General features: G+C 35.7%; 1 protein-coding gene across 1 annotated transcript in view; it reads left to right on the forward strand.

The window, feature by feature from the left end:
- Positions 1-17,578, forward strand: part of LOC104617032 (ankyrin repeat and sterile alpha motif domain-containing protein 1B-like) — a 232,815-nt gene that overhangs the window by 93,577 nt on the left and 121,660 nt on the right. The window lies entirely within an intron of this gene.

Raw genomic sequence — 17,578 nt, forward strand, 5'->3', positions numbered from 1 at the left:
TTGTTTCGTTTTTTAATGAAGTGCTTAGCAACAGCATTATACAACTAATTCAAAATTTAAATTACCCTGTATTTTCATGTTATGTAAAGGAATATCTGCTCCGTTTTTGAAAATGAAACAATGAATGAGAATTGATAGAAATATTAAATGACAGTTTGTCAGACTGCTGTTTGTATTATACAGGTTTGAACAGCAATGAGTTACAATAGTTAAAAACCAGTGGAATTATGCTGAGTCAGATTAATTATATTATCTGTAAGGACTCTGTTTATGTTTACCAAAATTATGTGCTCTCTTCTATTACCCATGTTTGAACTCTTCATTAGTCACCACCTGGTGCAAGAATTTCATAATACAATGATTTTGCTATAAGTAATTGAACTGAGAGTCTGCTCTGACAAATGACAGTTCTCAGCAGCATGGACCTATTTGAAATGGGCAATTGACTTTTCGACCTGTGCTATCTTGATTATGAATCACTATTTGGGAAATATACAGGGATGACAGAGGATTGTTGACTAACATCATGTTACCTGTCTAGTCTGTGTAAGGGGAAGCACCTTCTTGATTTCACAGTTGAACTAGTATTGAAAGAGTGCCAGAGCTATATCAGGCACAGTGTATAAGGGTCAGGTATCAAGATACAACTCTGGAGTCTGCAAGGTGAAGTGGAGTGGATCATAATTCTCAGCTGTCCTTAAAATTCAGGCTAAAGAAGACTTGAGGTAACATGCATTATGAACAGTAATCTAAGAGGTGGCATAAAATAGAATAGCATCTTTCTAGCATAGTTGCACAGAGTGGACCAGAGTCTGACTCGAACATCGGCATGACTACTTGTGTAGCTTTGTTTTCTTTGTTGATATTTTTTTGGCTCTGCTAATCTAAAAAATTAGCAGGCCGTGTAGGACAATATTATGAGTTGTCATTCAGTAAAGGAAGAAAATGCCAAATTATCCTCGATTTTCAGATGTCTACTTGATTAATCACCATAAACATACTTACTGCAATGGGAAGACTGCCATACCCCTACCCCATAAATTGTCCAAAGGAGTTCATGATCTGCCTCTGTAGTAATGGGGCTCAACTACAAAGCTTTCAATTGTAATTAGTATTTAAAAAAAAGGATAGACTTTTTGCTAGTTAAAATAGCAGGCTTTGGAAGTGTGCTGTCTGCTGAACATAGGCTTTTTACTTAGGCATAGCAAGTCCATTAAGATCAGTATGAAAAACAGATCCTAAAAAGGACATTTTTAGGTCTTGATCTGGAAATATGTTCTGTGTGTAGTTAAATATGGTGTGTATCAGAGGCCCAGAGAATAACCAAGGAAGTTGTAGGACATTCATGAAGGCATCCATCATCTTTTTAAGATCTAACAAGGTCAACGAGTTGACAGTACAAATGCAGTATAATTCCTTCTGTCTTAGTTTTACGTATACCACTATGATCTTTTTCTTGGCATTTTATTGGGAAGAACATTTGGCTATATAGATAAGCAGATTCCAAAATGTGATTTTATTTTAAGCTATAAATGTAGTAGTTATCTAATTGGCCTGGCTTGTAAGCCGTATCTCTAATCATGTTGGCTGCTATCTTATACTACAAATGGCCCAAATGAAATCAACCATGTCACTCACAGTTATATAAGGTAGTTAACACTATGCATAAGTGTGTGTGGATGTCATCCTGCCCCTTCAGTTCATACAAATTTATTGCTTGAATGTTATGTATGATTACAGAGATCATTCATTTAAAACAAATGTCTAATTTGCATACCTTTTTTCCTGAATTTCCCAGTTTTTGTATCACTGAGGCATGCTGACTTTGGGAATACTGTTTCAAATTGCTGTACTGTGTCATGTGTAGAGTTCATTTCAGAGCGTGAGGCAGCACTTTGAACATAAAATTACATCTGTCAGTCTTCTTCCCTTAGGTGGTAGGACCTTCTGATCAAGTCTCCCCACTGTCTGGGGCACTACTACGTCTTGGCAGCAGAAGTGAGACTGTGCTCAATGGTTGAAAATTCTGCTTTCCTGTATTGAGAGGAAAGGTCATTCTGACTGGCCTTTCAAGCTGTAGAGTTGCATGTTGTAACTGCCCTGCCAGTAAACTCCTAACAGGTTGGGAATAGTCACCTTGTCAGTCATCATTCTCTGACCTACTGGGGAAAAAACCAGACTGCTCTGTAGTTCTCCATATTATTTTTCATTTCCTGAATCTCATTCTTGAACTGGTAAGGAATAGTAGAGGATGAGAACTCCATGCACCAAATGGTAAAGGATTGTTTGATATAAGGGAGAAAAACTGAACAGAAAGGAAATAAAAGTAGTCATGAAGTTTGTTACTTCCACTTCTGAAATCCTATGTTGTGTCAGTTTTATGTCTGTTTGTAAGAAATTAGGTTTATATAGGAAGAACAACAGTTACATTATTGATTTGTGCTGACAGTTAAAACAATTGCTTCTAATTAAAACTGTCTAAGAGTAAAAAAAAGACTGCATGTGTGTCTGAGTTCAAGTTAAGGCTGTTCTTTGTTTCTGTGGTAGATTGATAGGATGAGGTTGGCAGAGTGTGTTAGCATCTCTGTCTCAGTAGCTCTGCTTTTAAACTAACAGTTAAGACTTGATAGGAATATTCTGAAATATTGGACTCTTAGAGACAATTTTTTCTGCTAAGTAAAATATAAATTTGGATTTTAAATGTCATAAATTAATCTCATAAAATTAATTTCATAAATTAATAGATTTAGCAATCAACCTTACTAATCTTTCTGTTGGGCTATTTCAGAACAGTATACTCATTCCTTAAACTAGACATTTGTACTAGTAATTTTAATTTTTAGACTGCCCTATTAAAAAAAGAAATCACATGGCATATTTAACCTTGAAAAATAACCATAAAATTTTATGAGTTCATAAGGCATGCATTAGTATTGCCCTTTTGATCTTAAGGAAGGAAATAAATTTTGTGAAGTATAGCAACAAATCATCTTGGAAAAGGTGTAAACTTTTAATAAATTGCTAAGGCTTAAGGCACTGTGTAATTCTAATGCTAAAGTAGGCATTGTCAAGTATCTTCGTGAAGTTAGTGTGGTTTTGATCAGTTATCTAGTGTCAAGAACACTGGTAGCAGAAGTTTTGGTGGAGCACCATGCTGACTTTGGGCCTGTGCTGTTGAAGGCCCTTACAGACTTATCTTGCATGCTTGGTAGCTTGGGCATTTTGTACCATACTCCATCCTTGCACCTCATGATGTCATACACTTTATTTAGCAGAAATATTGAATGAAATCTGAGATACATACAGGAGAAATGTTAATAGTTTTGGGGTTTTTTTTGAGTTGTGTGTGTCCATACTCAGTAGAGAGATCATATCTCTTTCAGTCTGCCTCTGTGGTTTCTGCTGCAGAAATTCTCTAGGAGTGAGACCAGGTGGCAGTCTGCGTGCTAAATTTTTAATAATATGGAATGATGGCAGTACTACTTAAAATATTTTTAGGTCTCATTAAGTATCATTAGGAATTAGAGAGGACTTTTCAAACTCTGTTTTTCATTATTAACTTGGTGAAAAGAAAGTCCTCCTTTGGAAAAGTTGGTCTGTCCATGCAGATTAGCGAAGGTTTTAATACAGCATCTCAATAACAGGAAGAGACATTGCTGTCTGTAAACTGCATGAAAATCATCCTTAGATAAGGGAGTTCTAATTCAAGAACCTATTTTTTCCAGTTACTTTACTATGGCTGCAGGCTGAGGAGACCTTACTGAGCTATCTTCAACTATGGAAACAGCTCAGGTGTAGCAATGCAGAACTCAGCCTGGGCTGCAAAATCCAGTTGAGAAATAAGGTAAATACTTAACAGCTTCACTTGTGCTGAACTCTCAGCCACTGCACAGTCAGCAATTCCCAAGTCAGCACTTTTAAATATAGCTTTGGTACAAATACTCTACCCAGTTACATCTAAGATATGGCTCTGTCAAGGGGATAAAAATGTCCTTAGATATGTGATGTGTTGCCACTAGCCTGTAGCAGGCAAACACAAGTCAAGGATTTGAAACAAAGGAAGAGTTATCCTAGCAGCTATTCTGGTCATTTACCCAAATAAATGTACTTTGGAGAAAACTTGCTGTTGTCAGTCATGATGTTTTTGTCATTAGAAAAATTACTTAATTTGCACTTAAGTGCTAGTAACTTGTAAGGAGGATCATGCAAGATAATAAATCTGTAATTAATGATACCTGTTTTTAATAACCTCATAATCACAGCAGGGAAGCTAACAAAAAAATGTTTGTCACTAAATTTTTACAACATATCAAACTGTCCTCAAGCTGGCCTATCTACTGCAACATGAGAGGTTTTTTGCTTTCTCAGCCTGGCATCCCTCTCCTCTCATTCAGTGAAAATGAACCTGAAAATTTGTGGCCAGTGTGTCAGCTCACCTCTGCTTGCATTCTTGTCTCGAATGTATAACACTGTGTCAGCGGTCTCATACAGATAACTAGGAGATAATTCCTTAGAAATCTGAATTGCAAAATAGCCTAGCTGTGATAACATTTTTATCAAAATCAAAATATGAATCTTCTACATAGTTTCCAAAATCATTAAATGCTTGGCTTGGTAAATAAAGTGCTATTTGTCAGGTCATCAGTTTCTGATTGACTTCAGTAACAAATCTTCACAAGCACCTTTCCTGAATATTTGGACATTTCAATTCTCCAGACTCAGACTAAGATAGCAAATGCATCTTTTCTTGTTTAATGAATTTATACCTTTGCTTTTGTGCAATTATTTTCTAGCTATAAGCAAACCAGTGCAGAGTGGCCAGAAGAAGAAACCATCACACTGCCAGATACACAAAATTGCCTGGATGAATGGAAATTGAAGAGGCTAGCCTTACTAACCCATGTTTCATTATTTTGAAACTATAATTGATCTGAAGGATCATGCTCTAACCTTTCTGAATTCCACTCACCCAAATTTTTTCAAACAGAAGGACTGCTATTAGAGCTGTATTTCAATTAAGCACACTTTTTAAACCAGAGATAACAGGATATAGTACACTTAAACACATGACCTATAGTCTAATTCCTCAGGATTAAATACTTTCAGTGATCAAGAAAGATCATCTTAGCTATGTAGAGAGAAGAACATGATAAAGGAAGGAGTTTTTTAGCAAGCAGAATAACAGCAGCATATAACAGTTGGTTTAGAACCATCTGAAAATAGAGTCTGTGAAATTTAGCCTAATTTGACACCAGTGTTTTTGAAGCAACCGATTGTCCATGAAAGCTTTTAATACTGTGGTGCATATTCAAAATCATTAACTACCTACCTGCCATGAGTGCTGAATTTCCCAAGTACTAAGTCTCAGGCCTGATGTGTAAGGGAGCAGCAAGGGCCAGCTGCTCCTTCAGGGATGGGGAGGCAGGAGCAAAGGGGACTACCATGGCTGACAGGGCAGCAGCCTCACTAGTCAGGGCTCTATCTCACCACTCATAAGCAGAGCAGACCTAAAGATCATGGCCAGATTCAGCCAAGAGCCCAGATCATCAAGCAAGTTTGTGCTAATGAGGTAAATCTAAAGTCAAGCTGGAAAGTCAATATGCAGGTCAGGATCAGGTCAGCGTTGGCCACGAAGGTTCATGATGACAAGACCAGGTCCAAGGTCAAGATGGAAAGTCAGCCCATGAGTTGGGATCTGGATGCACAGGGTACAGGCACAGGTGTAAGGAGCAACACACGCAGTCCTTTACCATAGCTCAGGCAGGAACTAAAGGCCTCAGGCTGACCTGAAACGGTGTTTCCAGGAAGGGGGATGCGAATCGAGAACCTCAGAAGGCTGGTCAAGGCCATTAAAGTTGGTTAGTGTCTCAGGGCCTGACTTGATGTATGAATGATAATCAGTGTCCCTTATTCTTCCATCTATTATTCAAGGGGATAGTATCTCCAAAGAGAAAAATTCATCTGCATGTTGAGTGAAAAGTGAAGAGCCACTCAGGGCTTGTCAGTAAGGAACACAAAGCACAGGTGTGTGTCATAATGTGAGCCATGCATTGGTTTGGTGGAGTAGATAACTGATAAAAGAGGCTTGTGTTTCCATAACAACCTAATAGCTGAAGTCTTTCTTAGGCAGCAAGTGGTTTTTCTCTTAAGTAATTTTTGGCCTTAGAGAAATGCTCCCATTATTAAGTAAACTTTCCCAGTTCTCAGGGTGTTTTATACAGTGTAATCCCCCTTTACCTTCAGTACAGAAAAAGATTCATAGGCCATGAGAAGAATGAGTAAAAGAGTCACAGTGCCCTGACATGATGAGGATACTCTCCTTAAAGGGAGAAAAGTTAGGTTCTAGCGTTGTGTAGTTCCTTTAATAAACATCTCAAGATACCTCTTAAAAATAGCTGGGGTTTTGTGCCTGTTACTCTGAATAGAAGTCTGTTTCAGAACCACTGATTTGTGTGATAGCGATTAAGAAGCTTCTCATTTCCAACCTCATTGTATTCATGGCCAACTGAAGTCAAGACGGAGCAACCCTGACCTACTGTCTTTGGCTAAGTCAGAGCTCTCCAGCACCTCTTCAAGAAGCAATTCTGGGCAGCCTCTGAATGATTCTGAAAATCTATTATTGACATTATGCATGTCTATATGTACTGCATTGTATTGGTGGCTAGAGGACTCCAAAGGGTGGTGAAGTGTTGCATAGAGGTCTTCCAAAGGTGTTTACTCTGATTCACAGTAAGTTTGAGTTATTTTGTCGTATTTCTGGTATGCGTCCATTTAAGGTATTGGCCTCTGTAGAAATCTGGATGATATTATCTACATACTATGCCCTAATATCCTTCCCTTTTTCTGTGTAAGAAGAGGAGAGTGAAGTTATAAGAAGACCTGAAGTGGTTGAACCAAAAAACAGATGTATTTTTTCAATTAAATTTTATATTTAGTTCAGCTGAAAATATTTTTTGATTTTGCTGTTTATTTACCTGCTCCTTAATTAAATTTACTTCAAAGTGAAAATTGAAAATTATTCAACAATTTTCAGCTGCATTTTTCAGTCATTAAATTATTCATAGTGCAATATAATGCCCAGCCTTAGTTCTAAGACCTATACGTAGTTTTTCTCTGCTCCTCTTTGTCTTCCTTTAACCTGTGTTTGAGTCATATGGAGAGAATTTGGCTATTGCATAGAATTTCTCAGTTTATTTGTTTCAATAGGTTAATTTATAAAGACGTAAGGATCACATTCAGATTTTCAGGATACAAACCTTTGCCAGAACACAGTGTATTGGAAACCAAACTAACCGTCTCCTGCCTGAGTTTCAGTGATGACACATTTCGTATTTGTCATTCCTACTGCCAAAGTAGAGTGCACACTTCTTATCAGAAGCAATTTTGTCTAATGCAGTAGCATATGTTTGCAGTTTGGATTTTTTAATTTCACATGGCATTTTAATAAAGGTTAAAAGAGTGCTGATGGACAAATAAAATACACAATAGCTCTTCTATCATGCATTTTGTTGTTTTTTCTTCAGTACAGCTAGTACTTGTTTTAAGCACCCTTAAAAAATGTAGAAGAAAGATTTCTGAAAACTATGACTGGAGAATGTTTGCTGATATAGTTTTTCCTGTAATATAAATGTATAATTTATTTTATATTTTGAAGTATTTTCCAGCATTTTATGGTACTTTTTATTTTCTCTAAGTACAAATCCCCAAAATATGGGCAGCTTGGGAGTTCTTTTTTATCATAATGACATTTTCATACCCATTTTCTTTATTATCACGGTTCTTGGAGTACAATTAGGATGCTTTATATTAGCTTTTTTAGAACTATATGTCTTAGAGGAGCTCAGTTCACCTAGGGTTCTGGTCCTATGTTGATTACTATTTTGTTGACACGTTACTAACCGATTAATTTTGACCAGTAGTTCTTCAAGTGATCTGAGTCTCAGAGGCTGGCATATACTCCTGACCTCACTGATGTTAAGGCATATTTTGCCATTGATTTCAGTTGGGTTAGATTTTCACTGTATATATCTTCTCCCAAAAGAAGGGTCATTATTAAAATTATGAATTAGTCAATTATTGAGATGAGATCAGGAAAAATCTGTGTCTTGTAGTTTAAGATGAAAAATGAGGTACTGCCGGTGAGAATATTTCCCTTCTGATTTCATCTGAAATCAGGAGAGGTTACTTCTTAAGGTATTACAGTGCTGTTGTAGTTGAAAGTGGCTGTAGATGGGTCAGTGCAGTGTGCATCCCTGATTTCTGCCGCGTTAGCTACCTCCCTAAAATCACGTTCTAACAGTATGTGAAAGCTATGACCCATTTTAATTACCTTTGGGTAGATTTCAGGAGGCAAGTAAGACAGACTGAAAATTCTACAGTGAAGTTCATTCCTAGGTAGTTCAGGTAAGCCAGGTTTCTGATATCACCTAAGAAACAGATCTAGGTGATCCATGTACACTTTATGTATACAGGTCCTGTTCCATATTCTTTCTTGATAGGGCTGTAGCCTGCTGTCAGTAGAGTTATACCAACAGTGCATATATCCCCTATCTAAAGCTTGAAGAAAACATATCCACTCTTTATTGTTTCAACTTCTCATACAATGTGGGAATCAGCTTTCTTGACAGAAGTTACAAAGGGAGATGAAAACTAGGATTTAACTCCTGTGGTGCAAAATAAGCACCATTTTCATTAGGGTGTGACTCAAACTGTATATGTATTAACAAAACGAATAAATGAGAGAAGATGAATAATAAAAGATTTCAATAACAGTTCATACACTGTCTGCTTCCACTCTAGGCAGTCCTGGCAGTGTGAGATAAAGTCATAGGTTCCCCTAACACAGCTGTTCCTTTAGTTATTCTATATTTTAAACAGAGCAATTTTGTATTTGGAAAAACTTCTGTTATCATTAAATTCTCAAATTAAACAATAACTAGAAATTTGAAATTCTCTAATTTTGCCATTACTTGAGTGGCAGACTTAACTGCAAAGCACTACATTGAAAATTGATTATTTGCTCTGTTGGAAATAAAAGAAGTCCTGCTTTTTTGTTTCATTTCACTTCTTGTCTTTTGACAAAACCAGAGTTTATCCAGCAAAGCAAAAATATGACTTCAGTATCACAGACTGAGAAGCAGGCAGTGAAAGCATTCAGTGATTGCTGTTTCTAGTGTCATACTTTCTTGACTGATTCCTGTCTATTAACTGGCAGCTTTCAGAATCCCAACAAAGAACATTAAGAGAAATTAGGTTTATACAGGTGTTTTGACCCACCTCCCATCCTCAGTTGTATTTGTAGGATAAAGATGGGTAAAACTGTTAACTTTTTTTTACATTTGGGTAGTTTGGAAAGAGCAAGTGAGTGATATACAATGGGTACTTCTCATGCACATACATCTGGAACAATTATTAACTTTTTAAAATTACCTCAGTTGCAAACATGGACCACTTCAATAAATTTTAATAACCCAAGTCTAATATTAACCCAAATGTATTATAAAACTGAATGTCAAATTAACTCTATTTACTTTTATTAAACAAACTTAGAATTTCATTCAAAAAACAAGTTAACTAATAAGATCCAGTTTCTCCGAAGCAATGGTAATTTGCATGACCTATGCCCCTTTCATTTATTATTAATGGTGATCCATATTGTCTATTCCATTTTTCCTCATGTCAGGCTGAAAGCCTGTAAGTACTAAGGTTATGCCATTAGCTTCCTTTTAGTCTTCTCAAATCTTATCAATATTCCAAGTGCTATGAAGAAACAGTACCATTTGTTGAGATAACTTCTTGCCAGATCTTTTAAAACTCTTGGATACAAATTAGATAGATCTGTTGATTAAAAAATTATTGCTTTAGTAACTCTCATTTATCATTCCCTTTGGATATTTTCATATGTGCATATTTTTATATGAGTTTCTGTTTGATATTTAGGGAAAATATTTCACATATCTATTGTTTTATAATATTATTTCTCCTGCCACATTTCTAGAGTAATGTGCCATAATTTGGTTTGTTCCATTGTCCATTTCCCCCACTCCTATATGTCCTTCATGCGTCAGACATCTTGTGGAGAAACAGCATTATAATCATAATTAAAGACTTCTTCAGAATCCATATGCACAGCAGGCTGAATTGAGGTTGCACAAGCCACATCAATTCTTACATATCTCAGCTCTAATGTACTTTCCTTTACAACCTTATCATCCCTCTAAGAGTTTTTTAGTATATAATTAAGATAATTGCTCCCCATCATATGCTCCTCTGGATCACATCTCTGGTAACATCCTTAACAATGAAATGTTATTCTTAAAAATACGCTGTCATTTCTGAAGTTAAAGCACATGGGAATGACTGATTCCATGTGACCAGTTCATTGGCAAAATACGTGCAGGTCTCCACCCATCCAGTATGTTCCAGTAAATATGTTTATGTTGTAAAGTAATTCAACTTTCCATAGGACTAGCTTACATTTCTCTGCAAAGTGAGAGAAAAAGGCTTCTGCTTGACATATGTTAAACACATTCTGGTGATTCATTACTTTCTATTATTATTCATTAAAGTACAGTTGAAAAAAATAAGCTTTCACAGGAGTTTTGGGGAATTTTTGCAAATGAGTGCTCGTCAAAGTGCATGCATTCTGACCAACACTCAATTTCATCCATCCTGGTGTGATTACCGTCTAGAATGATCTCATTATACACTTGACTGCATGCTGTCAGACAAAAGCCCTTTTGCAAATCAAGAAAATAATTCAAAGGATCATAATTATTTTGAGGTATTTTACATTTTAAAGCACATATGCAAATATTATTTAACAGGATTTGAGTTTTTCTTTGTTAAAAGACTATTAGTTGCAGTATCTTTGGCAAGTATCTTTGAGCTAGGGATGAAATATACATAGATCATATAAAACATATTCCATTCTAGTAAGTAATACTATGCTTCAAAATGCTGCTGAGATTGTGGTATAATTGAGCACATGTAAGTGATATATAAGTGGCAATAATTTAATAGATATATGAGGAATAATGCTACTATAAAACCCATCAAATTGCTAATACTAGCAGTACTAGTAAAACTTCATCTTACCATTAATTTGTTTACAGTTTACATGCATCTGGTATATTCTAGAGTCATATGAAGAGCAGCTGAGGGAACTGGGGTTGTTCAGTCTGGAGAATAGGAGACTCAGGGGAGACCTTATCGCTCTCTACAGCTACCTGAAAGGGGGTTTTGGCAAGGTGATGTTGGTCTCTGCCCCCAATTAACTAGTGATGGGACGAGAGGAAATGGCCTCCAGTTGCGCCAGGGGAGATTTAGATTGGATATTAGGAAAAATTTCTTTACTGAAAGAGTGGTCAAGCATTGGAACAGGCTGCCCAGGGAGGTGGTGGAGTCACCATCACTGGAAGTATTCAAAAAACATGTAAACGTGGCACTTTGGGATATGGTTTAGTGGGCATGGTGGTGTTGGGTTGATTGTTGGACTTGATGATCTTAAAGGCCTTTTCCAACCTTAATGATTCTGTGATTCTGTGTGATTCTGTGGTATCTTAGGATCATTTAGACATTCTCAACTGTTGCAGAAAGTTATGACATTAACAATGCTCCTATGTCTCCTGCTCCTTGTGTAGTTTTTCAGGCTTTTTTGATATTTTGCACTGAAGGTTGCAAGTTTAATACAGTTTATTAGAGAGTGTTTTGAGACTTCTAGTAGAAGGTGAATAGATGTGTAGTCTACAGGTGCCCTGTACACAGTTATTATTATGTGCTTGCCTTCGATTTAGGTATTAGATTTGATGACTTAGGCAATCCCTGCTATTTTTATGTTCCTTATCAGGGCACATATCTGGGATGTGGGGAATCAAGCTGAGAATTCTACGTACCTGGCTAGAGTGTGAGTGACTATATCTGTATCACAGGATGTGAGAATGCTATTGAGTGCTGGGCCCATGTTTCACGTCCTATCTGCGTCCCAGCTCCATATCAGATGAAGAAATATGAACTCAGTCCCTGCCTCATCCTGTCAGAATAGGGTTGAGCTCCAGCAGGACCCATGAACTGAATTGATCAAAAGATCAGCTTTGTGGGATACCTGCCCTGCAGTCTTTTCTTTTTTTTTTTTTTCCCCATTAGTCTTTCTTGCAAACACACACCAGGACTTCCATCGTGCTCTGAGAATTATTTCTGATGAAAATATCCTGACAATCATACATTTCCACAAGAAAATAAGTTTGGATTAATCAGTTTTTATATGGTGAAAATAATTTGTCAAAAGATTAACAACCAGCTATACACTGCATTCACACGTCAGTTTGATGGCTCTGCAAACAGATACTGAGATCTGTGGATCATAGGTCTGCCTGCTCCCCCTCCCTGCTTTCTATCATTTCTTCTCTGTGGGGATCATCTACTGCCAAACAGTTACTGTGCTTTTTCAAATATTGTAGTGAAGAGTCACTGGCTTTGATATGAATGCAATTAGTAACCTTGCTGTCTTTTCTACAGTTGTAGTAGACCTAGTATAGCAATTACTCACCCCTCTACTCACTACCAAATACACCGAAAAAGTTTTGCTAGTCCTTCTGACTAACAGTCTTCAGGAGGATTTTTTTTGTGACTGATTGCATTAAAACTGGGCTATGATTTTAGCTTGTATCATACAGTCAAATAAATATGCATACTAATAATTTTATTTCAACATTGGCTGGAATCAGATCTCAAACAGTATCTTTTAGGATAAGAAAATCATCCCCCATTTCTACTGTATTTACTTCTTCAGAAAGTAACAACTTAAATATGGTAATTTTGAGAAAAATTTAAGTTATTGTGTTTAGTATTTCAATACTATTTCAATTAATATTTCAATTGTGTTCTACTGGGAATTCACTTTTTCATGAGAATATAATATGTTTTATGAGTTTTTTAATAAACTTTAATACATTTGGAAGCAGAAATACTGGCATATCTTGCTAAATTTTGTTAAAATCAAAATATTTGTGAAAATATTAAGCAATTACTAAAATAAATAATTTTTGTACATAATAACAGATTTATTTGTTTTGTTCAGTGTCAGAGATGATTAAAAAATAGAAAAACATTGATTCCTAGTGAAGGTAATCAGTGTTGCATTCTGTTAAAAAAAAAAAGATTTTTCCTCCTGTTCTATTTTAAGTTAAATAAAAAACGCTCGTTTACTTCCATTTTCTCTGTTTGTCTGCCTTTCTGCATCTGCTAGTCCTGATGGCAGTATGTAGCTTGCTGCCAAAAAGTTTCCTTCTACTACTTTACAGAGATTTCATTTTTGTTCTTTTTATACCATTTTAATTTTTGTGCCACCTTAAAAGGAAATTTGAAGTATGCAAGAGATGTAGGATTTTGCTATATATCAAAATAGAATGGGAATGGGTTTGTATTGCCAATCCAGAAGCGTATACATGCAACGTATTTTTACTAGCAGCTAATGATAGAATAATTTTCTACTGTGGCAGGATATCAAACTAGTCTTTTCCTTTTTTTTCTGATATACCTTAAAATAGTGCAGATTTGGAAGAACCCGCATGAAACACTGTTTTTACACTCAGTTACTTTCTTGTTTTCAGAAAGCAGGAAAAGTCTTCAGAAGGACCATTTAATATTTTTTTGTTCCAGGGCAGGGTGTAATATTCTTTCTTAATATAATATATCATTGTATGCAGTAGTATCTGTTCTGGATGAGGATATTAAAAACAGCTGTCAGTAAAAATATTATTTCCATTCTAGTTCCAGCTGTTCACTCCATGTCCTTTTTCTTTCAGACATCATTCCTTCCCTGCTGGAAGATAAATAATATAGCACAATTAAAACCAGTTTCTTACCAGTAGCGCTGAGATTGAGATTAAATTTTTGACATCTATTTCTGTCTTACATTATGATGAAAAAATATCAAAGCTTTCTGTAAATATTGTGTAAGTAAAATTTGCAAAAAATACTTTTTTTCCTAATCAGTTACATAGGTTGTTTTTCAGAGTTTTTCTCATCCAACCTGTAATAGCTTCAACAAGGATTTGCCATTGATATATTTAACAAAAGTGTTAAATGCCTTGTGAAGCCATTGCAAACAAAAAGCAATACATTTTATAAACTGCATGCCCAACTGCTAGATATCAGCCTGATAAACACAATGTGGAATGAATTTGTGACTCATTTTCTAATGAAATACTGACATTTGCAATACGAAGTTGTTGGTGGTTAGGAGTTCTGGCAGTGAGAGTGACAGAAGTTCTGTGAATCCTGCCTTTAGTTTTGGCTAAATACTTACCTGTATTCTAGTGTAATCTAATTGTAATTCTTTGTTGTAGTTCAAGACTTGAAGTTAAAGAATGTTGGATAATTTTAAGCCATATTTTTCTCCATAAAAATTGGCAAAAAAAGCATACTTTCACTTGATTATGATCCCTTTTTTGGTATTAGTGGTTGCATGGGATCAGCTACTTTGTTTCTGCCCCACTGTGTTTAAATATTCTTTCTTGTCTGAATCTGTTGATTTGGCTCTATGTCAATCAAATGGACCAAATCTGCATGGTCTAGAAATTGTGATTTATTCATTTGCTGTCAATAGCAAATACAAATAGCATACCTCTTCAATATATGTAAAGTTTAGTGCTGTCTTTATCATTCCTTTATATAGTTAACTGCAGCTCTCAAAAATTCCAAGGTCTATCCAAACTCCATATGTGTGGTCGCTATAAGAAATGTAGTAGGTTGCATAAGTGGGAACGTTTAATAGGAAGAATTTTAAGACATCTGCAGAGTCAGCTTGTGGATCTTAGAGAACCTAAAACCGAAACAAGAAGAGAAAACCACTGAGGCAAACTGCATAGTGTGACAGTAACTAAATTAAATATGCTGATGTGTATAGAAGATTCTAAACACTGAGAACAGAAGTTATGTAAGTCCTGCTTTGTCAGTTAGAAGGCAAGCTTAATAATGTGTAAATACATAATACTGTTATAATATATAATTTCATCTAAATTGCAGCAGTAGAAAATAAATTAATGCAGGAATATTAGTAAAAAGGGTAGAATTTTAGTATTTTTCAGAAGAAAATGTGAAGTATAAATATGTGTAAAAGTAATATCTGGCAAAATTGTTTTGGTGTGCTAATTATAAAAAAGATAATTTGTAAATTAAAAAATACAATCAAGTGTTTGGTTTTATTTCGTTACTAAAAACTCTAATGCTACAGTGCCGTAAATTAGCTGTTAATGGTTGGAAACCGGATTGTGTTATTCCCAAATTATCCACAGGATTTTCTTGATCTTTCTCAAATCATTTGGACATTATCAGGGCAACACATTGAACTAGATAGCTGGTCCATTCTGGTACAGATGTTTCCATATTGCTTTCAAAATGAGCAGCAGACTTCTAAGATTCCCTGAATTCTGGCTGTGTATTACTAGTGCACACTATCTGCTGGACAAGTTTTTTATGCTTAGTGAGTATAGTGTTACACTGCATACAATATACATTTTTAGTTTGCAAAAAATACTTTTTTTCCATGTAAATACATATTAAATACAAAAATGTAAATTTTCAGAGTGAGAGCTGAGCTCTCTGAAGTTGCTGAGAAATTTAGATACTTTAAATAAGAATAACTCGATATTGAAACATTTTAAAAAATCATTTCTAGCTCTCTGGCTTTTCAGTTCGCTTTTTTACTTCAGTGTTCTGATAAAGAGCTTTATTAACTAATTGATACTTAAGAAGAGCTGAAGCTTATGAAAATATAGTTTTGTCCATAAATTGCATTTCATTGCAACTAAAGATAGATGCATATTGGAAAGTTTATCTTCAAGACTGCTTAAATTATTTATCAGCTTCCTGGGGAGTATGGCTATCATCAGTATTATTTAAATGATTTGAGAGCACTTACTCTCATCACCTTTTTCAGTTTATATTCTGATAATTTGAAAATGTAGCCTAATTCACTAATCATCTATTGCATTTCTAATAGCAGAATACTTTCTCTGCACAGCACAGTTTGGTTATTCTCTTTGGATTATAGGAGAAGCCTTGTGAAATACTAAGGCATGCATATGATAGTATTCAGTGGCCTCTCACTGATGAGTTAGATTTAAAAATAAGCACAGACATCCCCAATACATGTAATTCTTTTTTGGAGGATTTTTTTTTTTTTTTTACAGGACTACTAGGTATTCCATCTTTTAGTGAATGACTGAAATAAAAAATATTTTGGCACCTGTAACTACACCCTTTTCATTGAACTTCCAGGAACATGATGACTGCATGCTAAGACAAGGTAAATGTAGAAATCTATGAAATAATCTGTCATAGGCAAGTGCAGTCATTTCACTACAAACATTTTAAACACGGAAAAGCCAACAAAAAATCCATTTCACAAAAAAGTAAGTATATGGCAACTGTGTAGCATTGTTTTTGAATGCTCAATTAGACATCAACAGCTTGCAGAGGCAGTCTCAAAAGGTTACTCAGGAAATGGTGGAAATCACCCATCATCTCTCATTAGTACTTAATGAGAGATGTTTTTCCAGACAGTTGCCTGGTATTACAAGGGTTATGCAAGCTTGAAGCAGTTCCAAAGTCTATTTGTGCAGGTGGGTGATTAGAGGAAATAAAAAGTTGATAATAGTCATACCCAACTCTCATGGTTGATGCAGAAACAACTAAGCAGACCCCCTGCTGCCACGGAATGCACTTCACTGGTAATTAATTCCAAACACAATCCTGAAATAGCTGCCGTATCCAAGACTGGGCCAGTTACAGCTTCAAGTGCTTTCAACAAGACAGTTGCAGATACATATTTACAGTCCTACTCAGAACAATGGTTATTCAGGTTTAAGTGTGTGGGAAACAAAACAAGTTCAAAAGAGCAAATTCAAACAGTTTAGTCCAACTGTTCTCTCTATGCATCCAGTCTAGCTACCTACTGATTCCATTATTCAGTATTCCATCTGCTCTTTTGAAGTGTCTCTTGTAATGTTCTTTCCTTGAAGCCCTGAAATGTAGGAGAGAAGATTTGCTTTGGGGATTTAGTCAAGTTAGAACAATTTCAAAGCTGAATCCTACACTATGGAAAATTGCCTAGTCTCTCAATTGGAGCTGCTGTATAACATGAACGTTTTTGTTATCTGCCTGACACAACAGGCGATTTTTTAATTTTTTCCCAGATTTCCGTATTAACTGCAGCCTGGCTTAGTTTACTGTATGCAATTGCTGTGAATCTTTGCAATGGATCCAGCACTTACAGGAAACATCCCATTTCTATCACACATGCTATCCAAGAAATCTTATACATGGCAGCTCTGTATCAAATCAGGGCAATTCCTAACATTTTGTGACCTAGTTCTGGGTCTTTGAGAGTTTATTCCTATTTGTCTTGGGCTCCTGCCTTCTAAATTTACTTCTGGTGGAGTCCAGCAGCCTGGATTGACCAATGATGAAAGAACTGAGCCTAAGTAGTGCTGGCTCCATACAAAATGTTCAGATACATTGTTTTAGGACTTTCACTGAAATCTATCTATGGATATGTTTTAATCTAATGGGGTCA

This window comes from Phaethon lepturus, unplaced genomic scaffold (assembly GCF_000687285.1).
Source record: "Phaethon lepturus isolate BGI_N335 unplaced genomic scaffold, ASM68728v1 scaffold1722, whole genome shotgun sequence".
NCBI classification, from domain to species: Eukaryota; Metazoa; Chordata; class Aves; order Phaethontiformes; family Phaethontidae; genus Phaethon; species Phaethon lepturus.